The sequence below is a fragment of the Oreochromis aureus genome, linkage group 2, assembly GCF_013358895.1.
Source record: "Oreochromis aureus strain Israel breed Guangdong linkage group 2, ZZ_aureus, whole genome shotgun sequence".
Taxonomy (NCBI): Eukaryota; Metazoa; Chordata; class Actinopteri; order Cichliformes; family Cichlidae; genus Oreochromis; species Oreochromis aureus.
Genome location: NC_052943.1, coordinates 4,751,758 through 4,770,959, shown reverse-complemented (window position 1 = coordinate 4,770,959; position 19,202 = coordinate 4,751,758).

The following is a 19,202-nucleotide window of genomic DNA, read 5'->3' as shown; positions in this document are numbered from 1 at the left end:
GAGCTATTTTGCTTGTGAAAATATAACACACATGTTTGACTTTACTCTTGTCGTCTTTCTCTCCAAAACTGGAATTTTTATAAAACACATAGGGATATAAAATTATATTTCTCCAACAGCCCAAAATCCACATCTGCTCACCTGACACATTTTCCCAGGAGGAAAACGTCTCCATGTTACACAGGTTCAAAGAGATAAACGCGAGCACAGCCAGTAGACACTTATCACTCCCAGTATTTAAGAATCTCATCAGGTCTTCTCAGAGGTGGAAAAAAAAAGATCTGCAAATCAGCGAGCTAACTTAGCTGCGTAATTATATTTGCCATTAGAAGACTGCGTCGCAATCTCCTTATTGGTCTGAAATTCCATTAAATATATTGCTCGAGCTCCCAGGTTAAGCTTGATTTAAATTTGCATACATTTTCATACATTTAGAAGAAATAAAAGAAGGCTGCAGCCACCAGAAAGTCATTAAAGAGCGCCGAGTATAGCCGAGCTACACGCTGCTGGTGGAAGACAGAGGAGGAGGCCGGAGCAAGGTGAGCTGACCGCGGGGTATAGAACTCCGGACAGGGACGCGCTGGAGGGCGGACAGGCCCTCGGTAACCGGGGTGGGGTGGGGGGTGACAGACAGGGGCAGTTAGCTGTGAGGATGGCAGGATGTTTGCGCTCTTAACTCTTACATGGTGCAGTAGATTCGCCTGTGGATGGAAGGATAATTAATCAGATACGTTTTGTCGTGTCTTTATTCTCATTCTGCTGTGGCCTTACGTGTAAATTCCTTATGTGTCTGCGTCTGTGGAAGTTGGCTGAAAGTGGCTGAATATTTGATGTGAATGGCAGTGTTGTTCTAGTGGCCTAGTTTGCTGAATTGGGTTGCTTCGTTTGGAGCTGTTATGGGACTGGAGGTGGGGGGGAGAGAATTAAATGCAAAATATAAAGTTTTTGCGCAGCGTTAGCAGCGGCTTTCAATAGCAGACTCCCGCAGTTTCATACGTGTCATATTAAATGACACGCACCGTGAATTGATTTTGGAGGATGGGGGTCTCCATTTCAAAAGAAATAAAAAAGGATCTTCCAGGAAGAAAAAAAAACAATTAATTAATTACATGTAAGACGAAAAATTTGTACAAAATTTGAGATATTAAATTTAGATTTACTCGAACTAAATTTGAATTTAAAAAACAATTTTTTTTCTTTCTTTTTCATTTTCGGGTCTTTACAAAGATAAAGTCTGCGGGGTTTTTTGTGGAGCATAAAGCAGACAGGAGAGGGACTTTGAGAGGGGGCTGTATTGCTCTCGATAGTCTAAGTTTCTAAGTGTAACAGATGCTTCTCTAGAAACTGCTCCTTGTGCCGATTCCTTTTATTCGCGTCAACATTTTTCTGCCGTCGAGCGCGTTTCCATAGCGAGGCGAATAAAAGGCAAATCCCCGCTCCGCGCCTCCAATAAAGAGCCCATTCACAGATAACCCGAGCCAGCCCTGCTACACTTACACCACGCACTAACACTGCAGACTCTCTCTTAAACCAGTGCGCACTAGTGCTAAATAACTCCAACTAACTGACTTATCATTTCTTTATTTTATTTTTATTTTATGTGTGTGTGTGTTAGTGTTGCTTCGTGGTCGTTCAGTGCGTTTGTTCAGCGGCTTGTTTGTGTTTGCCTGGCGGCTGTAAGCGAGTCTTAACCAGTGATTATCTTCTGACTCGGGCTGTTTACTGTATAAGCAGAGAAGGAAATAAATAGATTTGTTTCACGACTTCATTTAGGCAGACTAAAATAAAATTATAAGGTAAACAAGAAAACAAAAATGGATTCAGTTTTCAGAAAAAAAGGAAAAGAAGAGCAGTGCCCTTCCTTCCTCGCGTGGCACGCGTGGGCCTGTAAATAAATGCTTCTATTTACACGAAAAAAAGGAAACAGATTCACTCAAAACTGAATGCGAGTAGAGTGTCATATCCACCGTCATGTTTATTAAGGTCTCTAATAAATGCGTATTGATTGCAAGTTTGAAACATGTACTCGCGAGCGTTTGTAAAACTCCAACATTTGTGTTCAGCACTGCATTAATATCTCATGTGAGGTCACTTTAATTATATATATGTCGCAGAACAGAGCAGAGAGAGACAACATGACAGATTTCCTTTGGAGAGTCTGAGTCTCGGCTCTATGATGTTTCTAACTTTAAGAGCTTTGTTACATTTTTTCTTCTTATAATAATTATCAAGTGCTTCAGTTTTGTTGTTATAGTTTGGAAGCTTTCCCCAAAAAATATTATTAAAAAATGACAGTGGAGTTGCGTTTCATATGCAAGGATAGACCTGCAGCTGATAGTCGTTGAGTATTTTATATTGTTTTATTTTATTTTAATTTGTTTTGTTTTTTTTGCCTCCATCTTGGCCGTTCAGGTCACAACATTAATGCTGTAGCTTTTCTATAAATCAGACTCAGTCTGCTGTGGAGACAGCTCTGGGCCTCGGGGCGGGACGTGTCACTTGGTGTCGTGACCTTTGCAAACTTTCCCCACGAAGCTTAAATCTTTGCTCCTCGGTGTTAGAAGCGTTTATGACATAAACGTTTTATCCCGGCTTGTTTCCTTGTTCAAAATAATAAGTGGGATAAAACAACATGTATATTTATGAGGTTGTTTTAGTTTATTTTTCATAAGCACATTTTAAAATTATTATTATTATTATAATTATTATTGTTGTAGTTTCTTTGGTTTGGCTTCTTTTAAAGGAATCCAGATCCATCCATGTCACCTCTGAGTCTAAACTTGTGCTTGTGCTCTCATCCCTGACACCCGCCGCGCACACTTTACAAGCTCCCGGACAGTAAAATCGATATCCCCATTAACCCGTGACGTCGCTAATAAAGGACACTGACACCGTGTTTAGACTGGAGGGGAGTGTGTGTGTTTGTGAGGGGGGTCTTTTACAGAAACACACCCGAAACTAATCTCGCATCATTTCGGTGACAACTCCACTCAAAAACGTCTTTTAAAAATTATTTATCAGCTTTTTAAAGCGCTGGTTTTGACACGGAGCTGTCAGTCACAGACTCCACTGTTGCCTCTCTCTGTGTTTGTGTCCAGCAGAGGTCACACACACACACACACACACACACACACACACACACACACACACACACACACACACACACACACACACACACACACACACACACATCGGACACGCCAGTGAGTGAGTGTAGCCGACGTGGAGCTAAAACTCATCCCCATGAGAGCACGCCGGTGTAAATGTACATTCATAATGCATGAGGCCCGGTGCGTTTGTTTGGTCTGCACTGTTCAAGGGGCAGTTTGTCTCACTGTGTGTGTGTGTGTGTGTGTGTGTGTGTGTGTGTGTGTGTGTGTGGGTGGGTGGGTGGGTGAGAGAGTCAGACATCTGTGCATCATGGCATAGAGAAGGTCTTCAACAGGTTTAGAATGAAGTCTGTCGAGACTTTTGTGGAAGAAAATGTATCTGAAGGTTATCCCATTTTCAGATTTTCCACCGGAAAAGTCCATTATGTTATTTATGGGGTGGGGGATAGATAACGTCTAACATGGGCACTGGCAATCAGAGCTTTAGCACTGCAGCAACACAAAACGTGTCATTCATTAAAAACTAATTTTTACAAAATTTTACTTTTATTTTGAAAATTTTCCCCCTCAAACGGAGATTGACAAGACCTTTCCTGCTTCCTGTGACCTCTAACATTTATTTAATCTGTGAAGGAAAAGTGCAGTGAACAGATTTGGGGAGGAATCAAAAAAGCAGTGGAAAAAATCACGCAGATAGGTTCAATTAATCTATTCAGCAGTCTCAGGCTATGGGGATCAGGTTAATAGTTATTTTATCTGTTTTTCTTGTTATTATCATTATTGATATTGTTTCCCCCACATAAACAGATGTCCTAAAAATATAAAATGAAAAAGAATCAATACACGATTAATCAAGCATCATGACCATATCATTTTTAAAGTAATGAGTAAAGTAAAATACAGAAATATGCAATCAAAATAATGTTTAAATTGCAGAAATCGCTTTAAAATGAAGTCATTTTATTTTCTCGGAGGATTCAAAAGGACACAGAGTCCAGCAAAGACTTTGAATAAAATGTCTAAGGTGTGGATATTAGTATTCCGACTATGATGCGAATCCCAGCGTAAAATTGTTTTTGGGTTTGTAGTTAATTAGAAAATGAATTCAGTCAAAACAACACACACAGGCCCGGGGTCAGGGAGTCTTTCAGCTCCCCGAAACATCTTCAGTCTTTACACTCGGAGAACAAACACTCTCTGCCAAAGCAACTGTTGGAATATTATTATTATTGTTATTATTATTATTTTTTTCACTATCTGCAAGGATTTGAAACGCCCGAACAAAATTGAAACTGTTTGTCCCTCTTGCCTTCTTTCAAACAAAGGCAACGTTTGTCAAAGAGATTATTCACTGCTCTGTGTGTGTGTGTGTGTGTGTGTGTGTGTGTGTGTGTGTGTGTGTGTGTGTGTGTTACAGGTGCTGTTTGCAGAAGAGGCTAGAATATTGTTCCTGGGTCAGTGAAGGCGCCACGGCTGGTAAAAAAAGAGAAAAAGATCTACATAACATTAGCATATGTTAAACTTCAAACTGTTCACACAGACACACACGTGAACATAAACAGAATATCTTTAAAAGAGACTCATGAAGAAGAGTAAGAGTCTATAGAAATGTGATGTATGCTCTTCAGACCCTCTCCAGCTCCTCGTCCACATGCCCTTCTTCTGCTCCTCTTCTGCACTGAGAGCCGAGAGCTTGGAGGGGGAGTTGGGGGTGTTTCTGAGGCCTTTGATGGCACCAACGAGCAGCAGAAAAGGACTCCAGAGCAGAAGAGAGGGGCGAGAACTTATCCACTAAAGATCTACCTTTCCTCTTGCTGAGCTTTCCTTCAAATCGCCCTCAAAAGTCGAATGCAGTCGGCGCTTAATGAATGGCCCTGCTGAATTTTATGTAGAGTATGAGCAAGTTCTCTGCCACAGCTAAACACCCAGCCAGCATAACATACTTTCCCCTGTGGCCTACAAAGCCACACACACACTCACACACACACACACACACTCACACTCACACACACACACACACAGGTCCCTCTGAAGGAGCAGGCGGAGCCGGCAGTTGCACATCTGCATTTCAAACACAGACTCTCTGGGATTCATTATTAATTAGCCTGCTGAGCCCTGGAGGACTGGTGATGCTGCCATCACACACACACACACACACACACACACACACACACACACACACACACACACACACACACACACACACACACACACGCACACCTCATGACCTCTTTGCCCCCTCTACAGTTGGAATCCTCACCAGCATACGTGAGCGTTGCTTTCCTCCCTTAGATCGCGTCACCTCCCCCTGATTTCCCAGCTCAGTGTAACGGTAAGGATGATGAATTACGGCAGTAGATGGTTTTATTAAGCAAAGCACAGTGTATGCTGTGTTTAAACCATCATAATCAATCCAGTTGTTTATCACAGCAGAGTGCTAAATGACACACAAGCCCGGAGAGCTGTCCCAGTTCTTACATCACCTCAATAAACGACACAAAACTCACCTCTGCCTCCGTTCGCCTCGTTCTTCGTTGTTCGTTGGAAATGCAAAGTTGTGCTTTTTGGGGTTTTTTTTTGCTCGTCTCTAATTCAGGAGTGTGTTTTCTGTGGGTGCAGCTCTGCGCATTAACCTCCACCAGCGGCACACAGAGGCACATCAGAAAGACGCATACGGTGATTATGCATGAGCAACGGTGTCTCCAGGGCCTATGAGAGTGAGACAGAGAGAGAGCGAGAGAGACATCAAACACATCGAAGCAAGAACACTCTGTCCACAACACACGTCCCGCGTTGGGGGCGACGCAGTTTACGAAAATAAACACGTTGGGGAGAAACAAACACGCTGTCTTTTCGGGTTTATAGGTTTCTCTGCTATTGTGTGTCCCTGCTTTGGCCCACGGTTGAATTAGCATGCAGGGGGCCGACGCTGGAGATCGTTCAAGAGCATCAGATTGCGCAGGATGGGCTGCTGACTGCTAATATCCGAACATGGAACACGTCTTTCTTTTATTAATTGAAAGGCTTTCTCACAGCTACTGAAAACTGAAGAAGATGGCGCAACATGTGTGTCCATCCATCAGTCCATCATTACGGCTCAGATACTATTACCATTGCCACAGGGGTCATAAAGTGGGCAGACTGTGATCTCCCACTCCACATCATCACCTCTCCTACTGGCTCGCCCAAGGCTATAACCTGGGCTCTGATAGGGCAAGAGGCTCTGGCAGTAATTTGAACATGATAATTGAACAGGACTCGGTGATCAGCTCCTGCCTCTAAAGTCTTACATTTAGGCCTCGCGGTGGCTGAAGCTGCTGCTCGGCTGTCACCTTCTATCGCTCCTCAAACTGCACGAGAGTAAATTATACCCACATACTGCAGCATCCCTGCGAGGGTCAGCGCCTCTTGAACCAATTTGATCTGATTCAGAGCCAGCAGTGGACCTCCACGGAGCACACACACACACACTTCCTGGATTTGTAGAGATGTCTGTGTAGCAGTGCAGCATGAGTTTGAAAGGGGAAAAGACCACTTGTGGACAACACAGCGGAGCCTTTGTTAGATGTGTGACGAAGAATGTGGGCAATCGAAAAATCTGCACAAATGTTGTTACAAGTTCTTACTCCGAAAGGGAATTCTCGATCCCGGTTCCGAGCATTCCCCCTCGGCACCAGCTCTTTCCTTCAAAGGAATGTACATATGATTTTTGGTTTCGTACCAATTCCACCTGGAGTCTCGAAGGGAAGAATAACAAATATGGGAAACATTTAATCCAGAATAATATGTTTATCCAGAGACCTGTGGACTCGGGGAGGAATGGACCCCCTCTGATGTGGTCTGCTGCCAGTGTGTGTGTGTGTGTTTTAGTTGGATGTGTAAGACCGGTGTAGAGACCCTCCACCCCCTGGGGCCAGGAACTTTGGGTGAGGAGGAAGAGAGGCCTAACACACTCTCAGATTTCGAAAGTGTGTTTGTGTGTGAGGTTTGTTAGTGCGCATGGGATACAGGATGTGACCAAGTCGGGCAGCAAGTAAGGAGCTGGACAGAACCGCAGTAAAAACCAGAAGTGGCTCAGTGATGCTGTTGATAATTAAAAACATAAATTTAAACTTGCTAACCTCCCTCTGTATTTCTGCAAGTGGGGTTAAGTGTAGAGAAAATACTCAAAACTTGAAGAAAAATCCAGTTTGATTGCAGCTGTTTTGTTTTTTCATTTGTTTTTTGGCACCATTTTTGGTGACATTTGTGAATTTTGCAACAAAGTCACACAATGCTGGAGGATTAGGGTTAACCCAAAGGAAACTAAAGCCTTTTCCTAATTCATGCTACCCTGACCTTTAACCTATGACCTTGAAGCATCGCATACTAAAATGGTATATTTGTCATCTTCTTTACACATATGATTGGAGAAGAATTGGCTCAAATCTTTGGCTTCTAAAAGCTATAAAAACTTGAGATTTTAAGATATATTCATGCAGTGTGTGAGTTTGTAAAGTTATGGCATCATTGTGACATTCTAGGGAATCATATTGAAAAAAAGTGTGTTGTGCAGAACTCTCCGCACAACACACTTTTGTCCAAGGTCAAAGTTAACCTTTCTTTCAAGGTTAACTTTAACCTTGGACGCTAACAATGAAGGTCAAGGTCAAATGTTTTTCCAACCTAGGTACACATGTTCCACAAGGCCTAGTTTGCTGTTGTGAAGTTTGCAGGCCATCCGTAAGAAATTATGGGATTTTTATCAAAATTAAATCAGCTTGAGCTGATTTTGGTATCTACCATCAGACAAAATTTGAAAATGGTATCTTGAAAACTGTGGATGCTAAACTGCTAACAAATAGACAGACAAACAAACGGAACTGATTACATACGTTATCCCTTCTGGGGAAAAATATTAATAATTATATTTTATTCTATCCATTGAATAGAGTTACTTTGCATAAGTCCCATTTCAAAAACTGTGACACAGTTCAGCCTCTGTCTTTAGCTGTTGGCACACTTTTCTCTTTAAAGCTCCAGTCAACCATTTTTTGAGGTTATTTAATAGAAAAAAAGAATGTTGTAATAATAAATATACATAGTTTAGTATGTCACTACGTATTCCAACAAATTTATGTTGATGGTCATAAACTTAGAATTAATCCATTAAGAAAACATAGGAGCGGTAATGGTAGCTAGCAGAGGCTAACAACAGCTAGCAGAGGCTATTAGCAGCTAACAAAAACAGGAGTGCTTACTGAGAGGAAAGTTCAGGATATCCTCAACGAGTCACCTCAGTATCACTGTCATCGGACAGAAGTGAACTTCACAGACTTATCAACGTGTTCCTTTCACAAAGAATAAAGAGACATAAGATGGCCTTTATTAAGATGGCCTTTATTAAGAATAAAGAGACATGGACACCACCTGAGGTAAACATCGGACTGACAGGCTACACTCACTACAAATGGACAATAGCCAGAGTTGTTAAGATTATACACTTGATGTGGGCGAGGTAAGAAACCAGAATTTAGTTAACTGCAATCTGCAATTTACTCACGTCCAACTGTTTTTCATGCTGTATCTTTAAACCTGCTTTCTTCTGATTGGAAGCCCCTCAAAACTCTTTTGCACTGTTAAGTCGTGCTCAGATAGAAAGTGCTAGATGCTGTAAGCTGGCTCCTAACACATGCAACAACTCTGGGTGTGTTTGCATGGCAGGTGAGCCTCTAAATGATCACACTGTTCCTATCCTCCTTCTCTGCAGCCAAACTCTGCTGCAGATTATTTCATGGTCATGCAAGTCGCAGCTTTGACCAATGAAAGACTGAATGGCAACATCTGACCATCTATCACAAATCACATCACAACTGTTTTTCTGGCAATGATGACCCAACAGCCATAAAAAGCCACGGCAAACTCTTTGGCTGAGACTTCAACATTTACAATACACTGTGATGGCGTTTGAGATATGTAACCCAACATCCATTTTTTACCAGCTTATGAACACTTTCTTGAGTGACCTTCCATCCTGCAGTTTGTACCTGGATATATATATGTTGCCACTCTAGCAACTGTGCTTACTTTTGTAGCTCTTTCACCTCAAACTTGGCAAAGTGTGAGTTTGGGAAGGCTTTTGTGACAGATTGGCCGTGGGCAAGTGTGTCCCATAACAGCAGTGGTGGATGCCATCTTGACCTACCCTATACCCACCACAAGACATGAACTTTGGCAGTTTCTAGGTTTAGTTGGGTATTACCAGCTTTTATGCCATCATTTCTCAGCAGTAGTCTGGAAAGACATCAAAATTCTGTATCCTATGTATCATAAAGGCTCTGGAAGTTTGCTAATCTTTCCTCTTTGTGCTTCCGGCCCAGTTGGATCTCTCTGGTTTATGTGGATGAGTTGGGGAAAGGTAGAAATGGTGGCTTTAAACTCACGCAGCAGGGAGAGACTGCTAGTTAATGTGAATGCTGATGAAGCATGAGAATTTGCCTTTTACAAACACAAGCCCAACATGGCATCTGCATACTATAAACATATCAGTATGCCAAAAGTACTAAATCCGACTCTTGCTCTTTCCTTGCTGACGCTTGCTGACGGCTCGTTCCCTCTGAATGAAGGTCTTATTGTGGCAATGTCAGCTGTCTCAAGGGCATCCAGAACAAAGAAGCTTTTCAGCCCTCTGCATATCCTCCACTCATCCTTTACTCTCTCACTTCTCTCTCTTTTCTCTCAGTCTCGCCCTGTTCATTCTGACTCTCGTATCATGCAAACGTCTCATTTGTTTGCACGTTTTCATCTTTTTTTTCCCTCCTCACAACGTTCTCCCCTCTGCGTTCTCCTGTGAGAGGGATCGTTGCTGGTGAGCACGCGTGCAGGAGTGGGTTAATGTATATAAAATTATGAAATATTAAAGGATTAATCCCTTGGCAGGTTTTGTGATTTTTAGATCCCAGATGCAGCATCTTTGTGACTGGGCTTCCACTGTTGTGTGAGCGCGTGTGCGTGTCTTTCGGTGCTCGCGTAAATGTCCTGCATGTATCTGTGCCTGGCAGAGTGTGGAGGCAGGAGGAGAGGGATGCACGGAGGCAGCAGCAGCTGGTGGAGATACACAGTGTCAAGAGAGCTCGCAGATACACAGAGAGAGAGGACAACAGAGGATGCCTCCTTGGCCGACTGCGTGGAAGGGGGGGACAGTGGAGCATAACAAACAGGATCCACCTTTCTGCTTGGCTAATTTTCCCCATTAAAACAGCCCAGCAGGGGCCTCAGCAGTCCACCAGCTGGAACAGAGGTTATTTTAGTGCCTGTCTTTCACCAGGGTGTGTGTGTGTGTGTGTGTGTGTGTGTCACTTGCATCTATTCTGGCATATGAATCTGCGGATTGGGGAAGCATAAAGATCTTCCATAGGAACAGTTTCAATACACCGATATTAATTTCCTTCCCTCCAGTCGTGCATAAACAAATAAAATCTTCACAGTTGTCTGCTGGATGTTTTTTTCTCTCTCCCTGCTGGGTGTAGCTATAATATGTTCACTGCTGATATTGATGCACGTGCTCGTATTTGCCCAGTCATCTCTTTATGTGGCTAAAGTCATCAGCCCTCCTTTTCCTATGTCTCAGTCAGATCCTAAACTAATCCCCAACCCTGCTACTCTGACAAGAAAATCCCCTGTTTTAATGCATGCACACACACACACACGCCGTCTTCCTCTTTCACCTCCCGGCCCTCACACCCCCCATCATTCAAACGCACACACACGCCACACACTTTCAGGTTTATCCCTCTGTGTACCTGTGCACAGCATCTCTCTATACGTTTCATGATTTGCACACACATTAGCATTTCTAATACCTGTTATGCTAATATCTTCACAGTGTGGTGGCATTTTTGCAAATTCATACGGTGATGAAATTTCTCCTTTTGTTCACACAAAGTAGAGTTTGGCTGCGCGCTATCATTATGGAAGAGACTGTGGGGAAATGTTATCCAAATTCTGCTACGGTCCATTGATCGTCAGCAAATATAATCACATAACAGACATTTCAGATTTACGGAAAATATGTGTTGTTACTAAAACAAAGCATTAGAAATGCTAAATGTGCTTGAAAAGGATCGTAATGGTTCTAGATGAGCGGGACTGTGTTTTGAAAATGATCTAATAAAATTAGCAAAAACATGGTTTGTGCACGCATGCTGACAATTTTGCTTTGGATTGCATTCGTGAAATATGAAGGAGAAATACTGACTCAATTACAAAAAAATGTCTGCCAAGTTTTACTCACCAAGGCTTGGATACATTTTTTCTTCGCAGTCCAGATTCCCCTCTGTCCTCTCTTCTTCTTCTTTTTTGGAGTTATTAGCCTTCATTAAATTTGCATCATCCATGACCCTGACTCCTACTGGCTGGGGCTGTACTCCTCCAGCCAATCAAAATTCTGTTAATATGAATAACTTTGCTATGCTGTAGTGACAGTCATGGCTTCAGCTGTTAGTGAAGCTGTACAGGCTAGTGGTCTTTGAACCAGAGTTTCTAGAACTGGAAGGGAAAAACCTGTGCTCGCCAGCTTGATCTCTGAAATGACCACAAACTCTTATGAATGTATTATGTGGTGGTGAGGCTCCAGCTATTCCACAAACCAGAGAGCCTCTATTTAAAAGTGGAGGGAAGATTTGTACTGGCTTTACTGAAAGATGGCTCTCAGTAAGGAGACTCGAGTTTGCCTTCCCTTTTTAGATTTTAAGAAAGCACTTTTTTACCTTTTTCATGCTTTGGTTTGGTTTAAGCACCAGAGCCACTTGGTTGGGATTACGAAGGCATGGTCATTATGTATAAATGAATAAACACATGTAAGATCTCCAACATTTTAACAAATGTGGTGGACGTCGAATGGAATCGGACGGATCTGCCTGAGATGAGGAGAATTTTGTTGGACAGTCAAAGTCAGTGTGAAGACATCATAATCATTTAATATTTGGGTGAGGTTGGACTTCCTGTAGCACCACTGAGAACTGATCAGGAGTTAGAGCATTAGCTAACAAATTAAAACTTTTTCTTTTATATTTTAACCTCTTAAGCCCCAAGGGGGTTTCTGAGCTTCCTGCTCGAAAATGTAATGCCTAAATTAAATTGATCATTTCTCTGCAATTACAAACTCTGTCCTTACAATCTTGGTATCAAAATGAAGCTAACACTTGGGACATTTAATCAGAGGTGTAAATATTAAAGCAGATATTACTGTGTCAAAGTTACTGAGACTGGAACACAGAAAAAGTAAGTAGATTTTATTCTCGCCTAATTTTTTTTTTGTAATTTTTAGCATATAACCCTTTTAAAAATATGCCTCAGCTCACATTTGGTTCCAGAAATCCAGTAACCTACATATAAGCATCATCTGTGCAAAGATTTATGTTTCTAAAGTAAAACAGTGAAAAACTACAGCCCTGTCAATACATGAATATCCAGACGTTGTACAAAGATGTCCAATTTTGGCACACAATTGGACACCATGCCAGTTTATTTTTTTAGGTATTAAAGAGCAGAAATTAATAAATTTTATTAATAGGCCTAAAAATGCATTTTTTAAAATATATTTTTGAAGAATTAACCACACATTTACATGGTAATGGCCCTTTTCTGCCGTGCGCATAGAGCGCTTCATTGGCCTCTGGCCCTTTAAACTCCGAGGGGCTGTAACTTTGGTTTCTTTTGGTCAATTTGCGTGATTGACACCTCTTTTTAATCGTTTTAGCCAATAGATTCAAAGTAACAATGCCACGTTCACGTCACTTCAACCAATCAGACGTTGTAATGCCAAAACCCACGTGTGTCCAAATTTATTGCATGTGGCATCTGTCCAGTCACGTGTCTGTAGGTGGGTCTAAAATGGAGGTTGTTGACGGAAAACGGCTCTGATGTGGCTAGGTAGGCATGGTAACTACTGGCAATCACGTGGCTACCGGCTACCGGCGAAAATAACAGAGGAAATCAGGACGGTAAGCCAATTTCTGTCTTAGCGCATTTGCGCCGCTGTGTGTTTTTGCGGTCTTCTTTTGCGGCTAATTCAGTGAATTTTGGTCTGATCGTGGTGAAACTTGGTGTGTGGAGTCAGTGATAGCCCTGGAAACTAACCAGCCTATCTTTAGCCGGTTACATGAAGTCTGAAGAATTTCTGGTTCGGTTTTGTTTGTTTAGCGGACTTCTGCGCATTTACGTAACTGCTCGTTTAATCGTGGCTTGTTTTCGGTGTGTTTGGTGGTTGTAGAAATGGTTTATATGACATTTTAGCTGAGATTCTGAGGTTTCTGTGGATACCACACATGTCTGGACTTATATTTCTCAACCCGCGTTATAACCGATTAAACGTGATCTCCTCCTTTTTGCCCCCGGTACCGGGGGCGTGGGGCTTGTAGCCCGAGTTGGCTAGCTTCGTTAAAGCACCACATAGAATATTTCCTGACCTTAGGTGTTAGCCTGCTGATGCTAGGTGCTAAACATAATGAGTGTCTGTACCTCAATGGAGATAGAAATACACCATTAATTTGTGTAACAGCTGAAGAAGTTTGTGAACAAACAAAAACTGAAATGACTATTTTTGTGATTTTGTATTTGATTTCTGATATAAATTTACTAAACCATACACAAGAGCCAATGCTTATATGGTAGAACAGTAAAACTTTTTCTCTGCTAAGCTAGCTACCTTTAGCGGTGCTTAAGCTATATTTGTGGTGAATCAGTATTTAGTTTACTGAATTACTGTTACAGTTACAGTTATGTTGTTACTTGTATTACAAGGTTCTACAAAGGGTGAACAAACAAAAGGGGAAAAAAGCAAACATGTTTTTTTCTTCCTGGACATTCAAGCTACAATGATTTCAGTTTGGGTACCAGGGGAAGAAAATGATGGCGCAGTCCGCGATTTTTGAGGGGCGGCGATATGGACATTATGTTTATTTTATTTTTTTGCAACAACAAGCATAATGGTGAAATGCAAATGGCATCCAGGAAAGAAACAACTGCATTTATTGCTAACATAATTTGGCTCTTTGCAAGTATCTGCACTAACACCATGCTAACACTAAGCTAGCCAAAAACCCAGAATGATGTTAAAACTTAGTGAATCCTGACCACAGCCTCACAGCCAGAATCTGTACTTTAACAGGTAACAAAGGGACTGATGAGCAGTCAGACTTGTAGCCTCTGTTTCTATTTGTACATGTTTCTTACATTACATCACTTTGAAGTAGCTCTGGGCTGGTTTTCATCTTTGCTTTGTGCTGTTAGTTTTGGGTTTATTCATAAAAACTAAAAGAATTTCCTTTTGTGTTGGTGTGTGGAACTGTAGGGGCATTTTAATGGGGTAGTGTGAAAGTAATAGTAATAGTGTTACTTTCTTTGGTGAGCAAGTAGCGTACTGCTTTACCTTTAAGAACAGTAACAACTAATGTGTAATACATCTTTTTTTTGCGTATGGACCCCACCACTGATCATTATTAGACTTTACTCCTGCTCAATCCAATTGATTTATAAAGCCCATTTTAATAAACACAAGTCTGACAAAGCACCAAAACACCACACAACAACAGTAAAAGGTGATAATAATAACACATTATAAGAGCAGCTCTCATGCATTAGCTGCCTACATGGCTGATTCTCATTTAAGAGAAATGATAATTAATTATTATAATTACATTGTTATATTTACTATAACAATCCATTATCTATCTATCTATCTATCTATCTATCTATCTATCTATCTATCTATCTATCTATCTATCTATCTATCTATCTATCTATCTATCTAATCTATCTATCTATCTATATACATATATATGTCTATATATATATATATTATATAAATATAGATCTACACATATATATATATATGTGTGTGTGTGTGTGTGTGTGTGTGTGTGTGTGTGTAAAGAACATTTAGGTGCCAAAACATTGTAGATTTTAGCCTTATAGAGGATGCTTATTTTCAGCTGAAGGCAGCTTAAGAAAGGGTTGAATGGTGTTGCCCAGAAAGAGTAAAAGTTTGATCATATAAAAATAATAATAATAAAATATGACATTCACAGAATTTGCAGCAAAAGGGTTAATTTATGACCTGGCTGCCCTGTCTGGAGGTTTATGCCGACTCATCTCACCCATTTGTATTTCCAACTGTTGTTTTCCAGGCAATAAAACCTTTCACTTCTAATCTTTGTATATTACAGCATATTAACACCCATAATAAAAAAATACTATCAAGCGTTATTTATATTTCGCTGCAATAAATTCAAACTAAATTCCTGTCCAGATGACCTTTTACTGCTTAGCAGCCTGCACCTGTAGATATATGGCTCATAAGTGATGCATAAATATAACTTTCTAGATTTTTGCAAAAGGAAGGAATACATTTCATCTGTGGAATACCCGCTTTACATTTAACAAGTAAAAAGGGTTATCTGCATTTACCAGCCAGCAGCGATCAGGTGCAGCAGACCCTATCATGTGTGAGAACAACACATGCACACACAAACACACACACACACACACATGTACACACCATGCAGGGCAAAACTGACAAATGGCAGTGCAGCAGCTCAGTTAGGTGGTAAATGTGTGTTTAAGGAATGCAGTGTCGCTTGCACGCACAACACTTAGTGGCCGGTCAATGACATAAGATTGATTTGGTTCTCTCTCTTTTACACATGCACACACACACACACACACACACACACGTAAAGGAATATGAGTGATGTGATTCAGCGCACCTCTCGGCAACCACTCTGCTTTCCATCCTAACGCCTGAGCAGAATACTAATCACTGGATCACATTACAGAAAGAGAGAAAGGAAAAGGGATGGAGAGACAGGGCGAGAGAGAGAATAGGATGAAGAAGAGAAAGAAGAAAGAAAGGAAAGAGAAGGAGAAAAAAGGGAGAGGGAGAATGGCAAGGTTTATATCAGATAACTGAAATATAAAGGTGGGCTCCACAAGACGCGGTGTAGTTTTACATCTACACCTTCCTGTGAGCAGCATGCAAATACTGCAGGGTTAGTGATGAAAAAGTAATGTCATGCGCAGGTGAGAGCAAAGCTAAACAGCAGGGTGGGAAACAGAGATGAGATCAGAGAAAGCCAAAGATTTTCTATCCTTCTGACCAAAGTCACCCACAGACAGGAGCTGGAACTATAAAGAAATATCACAAGACATCGTAGAATAAACCCGAGTACATCACAGTGTGCTGTCACTTTAAAAATCAATCTAGCTCCTGCACAGTTTCTGTACATGAAATTACTTTACAATAACATAACTGCATAATTGTACTGCATTTTATTACATTAAGGATATATTTAAGGAATCTTATATTCAGTGGAGTTTATCCAGCCTTTCCTAATATTTGTTTTTTAATTACACATCAGATCAAATGCTCTCCGTTCAAAAAAGAAAACCAACACAATTATGTGAAGATTTGGTTTTATTCAAAATTCTGAATAACTGCACACTTCATTCCTGTTATATACACTGTGAAATATTTTATTCTCTGTTCCTATTATCTGTGATCATAATTGCGACTGCATGTGGGAATTGTAGTTTTATTTACAAACAAGAAGCACTCGAGGAGTACAAACCTCGGTGCTCACTCTCTGGGCAGTAGTTACTTTTAAGCATATATTCACAATTTTTTTCTTTGTTCTTTTTAAAAAGGGTAGCATAACAGATGTTTGACTGAACAAACATTATTAAAGATGTAACACATTTTAGGGTCAACTTGAAAGAAAGACAGATGTGAAATGTAAAACGAGGTCAAAGGTGAAATGTGCTTCGAGATTTGGATTCAAACTATGATTAGAACTATTTAGAAATCATATATATCAGCATCATTTCCTTTGTTTTGCCAATACAAACTAATTTTAAGCATAGTTTCAAAGGAAAAAAAGACATTTTATGAAAATTTGATCTTATTTGACCTTGAAGAAGACGTCAGAGGTCCAAGGTGAGGTGATATTTGAATCCCCACATATCATTCGCTGTGTATGTTGTCAGTACAAACAAAGGCAGTAAGAAGCATAGTTTCAAATACCTCTGTATAACATTATTAGTACTTAGTGCCTAATATCAATCTGTTGACCTTGAAGGAGAGGTCAGAGGTCAAATCTAACATGATATTTGAAATCTTTATATTATACTGACACAAGTTTTAAGGCTTTTTGTTCTTTTTCACCAATAAATCATTAAGTTGGCCTTGAAGACCTTGGTGGATGTCAGCTAAATTTTAATGGATTGACCCCACTCTGCACTCCTACAAAGTTTTATCAGAATGCATGTAAAACTTTCTGAGCTATTACAGACATAATAACCGCACGCACACAACGCTAACAAAGTAAAAAATAAACCTCGAGCAGCACAGTGGTGCGGTGGTTAAATCCATCTCACAGCAGGAAGGAGTAGTTCCTGGGCTTGAGCAGCTGGGGCCTTTCTATGTGACGTTTGCATGTTTTCAGTGTGCAGAGTTGGGTGTTCTCCAGGTGCTCCTGCTTCCACCCACAGTCCTGAGACACACATGCCAGGTTCACTGTTCACCCTACCTCTCGCTCCATAGAAGTTCGGATAGGCTCCAAAAAAATACAGATTTAACATCTAACACAGATTAAAATTCCCCCCAAAATACTTGAAATTAGTTTCACATCAAACAGCTGTACCATTATAACTTTGCACACATGTCATCAGTGTGCATCAAGAATGAAGATCCAGTAGCACAAAACAACATTATGGCCTCATAAAGCTGTTCTAAAACATGAAAGTTACATCTGCCTTTTAAGATGAAGACGTGAAAACTTGTTAACAAGAACAATTAAATGTGACAAACGCACACAGAATTGTTTTTTCTTCTCCTTTTAGCTCTAGCTTTAGATTAATTAGCAGCTAAACAGATGGATTTTTCCCCTGAGGAACTGGTGGAGAAAAAGTTGACCTAAAGCGACTGTTGCTGAAACGTATTAGTCGTATCAGCTTCTGACTGCATTTTACAACAGTGTCGCCTTTACGGCACGCTGCTTTGCTCCCGAGTGAGTTTAAATGCAGTTTATTGGTTATAATTATATGCCGGCCTGCCGTGCGGTTTGCCACTTTAAGTACAGAAATGTATTAAGACATCAAACAGGAGAAGTTGTGTCCACCTGAATGGGACTCGAGGAAAAAACGGTAACAAAGACATTCAATTTTGTTGCGGGAAATAATTGTTGGAGGCAATTTTCAGGAGCGATGACTCAAATTAAAGTTCATTTTAGACTAATCTCGATCATAACATGTCCGTTCAGGCAGTGCGCCGTCCATTATTCTTAGCTTTTGCACTTGCCTCTGTGGCTCATGCAAATACAAACACTCCGACTAAATCTCATACGCCCCCCTCCAACACACCCTTCCTTCCCCTCTCCTCCCCTCCCAGCCCCATGCTGAAGCAATTATGTCCAGTGTGTGAGTCTTCTGCAGGCAGTGTGAGGGTGATTGATGATGCTGTCAGCGCAGGGAACATGTTTTAACGTCAGAATAATCTCCCTGCTAATATATTACATCCACTGGATAGGGTTCAATCATTACTAATAGCGCCACTAAGTTGGTGAGAAGGGAGCTGGTGCTGCGAGCACGTGCCTTCGAGTGTGTGTATGAGTTTGTGTGCGTGTCTCTCATTAATCAGAGAAGAAATAGAGGCAGGGAAGTGTAGTAAGGCCAACCAATAAACAAGTATGCCAGTGCAAGGTGGGGAGAAGGGAATAAAAAGCAGCCAGTGAGATGTGTTTACTTCTTACATAATTACTCACTCATATCCTATAGTCGATGAATCAACTGAGACGCTGTTATTGTGAGTGTGAGCGTCTTACCACCACTTGATATAATATCGTCTTATGAAATGAAAGGCTCGGGAAGAATGGAGCACAAAGGCATCCGATGCTTCAAAAAGGAGGCAGCCTTGTGGTGTCTAATCCGCGCTGTCTAATCTCTCAAATTGCTGTGACGTTTGATGAAGGGGATCGGGGCCGGTGCGAGGAGAGAAACAGACCCAGTGACAGAGCGAGTGGGAGTGCGAGTGTGTGTTTGTGTGTGTTTTCCCTTCTT